Raw genomic sequence first — 2,821 nt, forward strand, 5'->3', positions numbered from 1 at the left:
GAAAGCAAACATCCACAGGTACAAAAAAAAAATTGGAGTAACCAAATGTGTCTTATTGGATCATCATGGAGTAAAGCTAGAATTTAACAACAATTCCACCCCCAGAAAGTCTACAAACTCATGGAAACTGAACAGTCAACTAGTGAACCACCCCTGGGTCAGGGAAGAAATAAAGAAAGAAATTAAAGTCTTCCTTGAATTCAACGAAAATGAAGACACAACAGACCCAAAGCTATGGGACACTCTAAAAGAAGTACTAAAAGTAAAGTTCAGCTTTTTTTTTTTTTGGCTCTTTCTGGGCATTCAAAATGTCAAAGTGAGGACATGGTGGGTCCTCCGAAGTGAAATTCCGGATATCCCTGGGTCTTTCGGTAGGAGCTGTAATCAACTGTGCTGACAATACAGGAGCCAAAAATTTGTATATCATCTCTGTGAAGGGAACCAAGGGACGATTGAACAGACTTCCTGCTGCCGGTGTGGGCGACATGGTGATGGCTACGGTTAAGAAAGGCAAGCCGGAGCTAAGAAAAAAGGTCCATTTTGTTGTAATTCGACAACGAAAGTCATATCGAATCGAAGAAAAGATGGGGTGTTTCTCTATTTTGAAGACAACGCTGGGGTCATAGTAAATAATAAAGGTGAGATTAAAGGTTCTGCTATCATGGGTCCAGTTGCAAAGGAGTGTGCAGACTTGTGGCCCAGGATTGCATCGAATACAGGCAGCATTGCGTGACTCTCCGGCGCATTTGTAAAATAGATTCATTAAAAGGCTTTCTTGACACCTTCAAAAAAAATTTAAAAATAAAAGTAAAGTTCATAGCACTAAGTGCTCACATAAAGAAAACAGAGAAAGCTCACATTAGTGACTTAACAGCACACCTGAAAGCTCTAGAAAAAAAGAAGCAGACTCACCCAGGAGGAGTAGAAGTCTGGAAATAATCAAAATGAGAGCTGAAATCAACAAAATTGAAACACAGAAAACAATCCAAAGAATCAATGAAGCAAAAATCTGGTTCTTTGAGAAAATCAACAAGATTGACAACCTCTATCCAAACTAATCAAAAGGCAGAGAGAGAACACTCAAATCAACAAGATCAGAAATGAAAAGGGGGACATAAAAACAGACACTGAGGAAATTAAGAGAATCATTAGATCTTACTACAAAAGCCTGTATGCCACAAAATTGGAAAATGTAAAAGAAATGGACATTTTTAAGATAAGTATTATATACCAAAATTAAATCAAGACCAGGTGAATAATTTAAATAGACCTATAAATCGTGAGGGAATAGAAGCTGCCGTCAAAAACATTCCGACCAAGAAAAGTCCAGGACCAGATGATTTTAGTGCAGAATTCTACCAGAACTTTCAAAAAGAGCTGATACCTATACTCCTTAATGTGTTCCACATAATAGAAACAGAAGAGTCATTGCCAAACTCTTTTTATAAAGCTACGGTTACCCTGATACCAAAACCACACAAAGACTCAGCCAAGAAAGAGAATTACAGACCAATCTCACTCATAAACATTGATGCAAAAATTCTCAATGAAATATGGGCAATCTAGAGCCGGGCACTGGTGGTGCACGCCTTTAATCTCAGCACTCGGGAGGCAGAGGTGGGCAGATCTCTGTGAGTTCAAGGCCAGCCTGGTCTACAAGAGCTAGTTCCAGGACAGGAACCAAAAGCTACGGAGAAACCCTATCTTGAAAAATAAAAAAAAAAAGAAAGAAATATGGGCAATCTAAATCCAAGAACACATTAAAAAAAAAAGTCCATTATAATCAAGTAGGTTTAGGCCCAGAGAGGCAGGGCTGGTTCAACATATAAAAATCTATCAATGTAATCCATCATATGTAAATAAGTTGAAAGAAAAATAGATGCTGAAAAAGCATTTGACAAAATTCAACACCCCTTTATGATAAAGGTCTTGGAGAGAATAGGGATACAAGGATCATATCTAAATATAATAAAAGCAATATACAGCAAGCTGACAGCCAATGTCAAATTAAATGGAAAGAAACTCAAAGCAATTCCAATAAAATCAGGAATAAGATAAGGCTGTCCACTCTCCATATCTCTTCAATATAGTGCTTTAAGTTCTAGCAATAGCAATAAAACAACATAAGGAGATCACAGGGATTCGAATCAGAAAGCAAGAAGTCAAGCTTTCATTATTTGCAGATGAGAAGATAGTATACATAAGTAACCCCCAAAACTCTAACAGAGAACTCCTACAGCTGATAAATACCTTCAGTGATATGGCAGAATACAAGATCAACTCAAAAAAAAATCAGTAGCCCTTCTCTATACACAAATGATAAGGAAGCAGAGAAGGAAATCAGAGAAATATCACCTTTCACAATAGCCACAAATAGCATAAAGTATCTTGGGGTAACACTAACCAAGGAAGTGAAAGATCTATTTGACAAGAACTTTGAGGAAAGAAATTCAAGAGGATATCAGAAAATGAAAGGATCTCCCATGCTCTTGGATTGGTAGGATCAACATAGTAAAAATGGCTGTTCTACCAATGGTAATCTATAGATTCAATGCAATCCCCATCATAATTTCAAGAAAATTCTTCACAGACCTTGAGAGAACAATAATCAACTTTGTATGGAAAAACAAAAAATCCAGGATAGCCAAAACAATCCTATACAATAAAGGAACTTCCGGAGGCATTACCATCCCTGATATCAAGCTCTATTACAGAGCCACAGTAATGAAAACAGCTTGGTATTTGGCATAAAAACAGACGTTGAGGGCTGGAGAGATGGCTCAGAGGTTAAGAGCATTGCCTGCTCTTCCAAAGGTCCTGA

General features: G+C 37.6%; 1 pseudogene; it reads left to right on the plus strand.

The window, feature by feature from the left end:
• The first annotated feature begins 308 nt into the window (after positions 1 to 308).
• LOC130885594 (60S ribosomal protein L23-like) lies at positions 309 to 733 on the plus strand (annotated as a pseudogene).
• The last annotated feature ends 2,088 nt before the right edge of the window (positions 734 to 2,821 follow it).

Source organism: Chionomys nivalis, chromosome 1 (assembly GCF_950005125.1).
Source record: "Chionomys nivalis chromosome 1, mChiNiv1.1, whole genome shotgun sequence".
NCBI classification, from domain to species: domain Eukaryota; kingdom Metazoa; phylum Chordata; class Mammalia; order Rodentia; family Cricetidae; genus Chionomys; species Chionomys nivalis.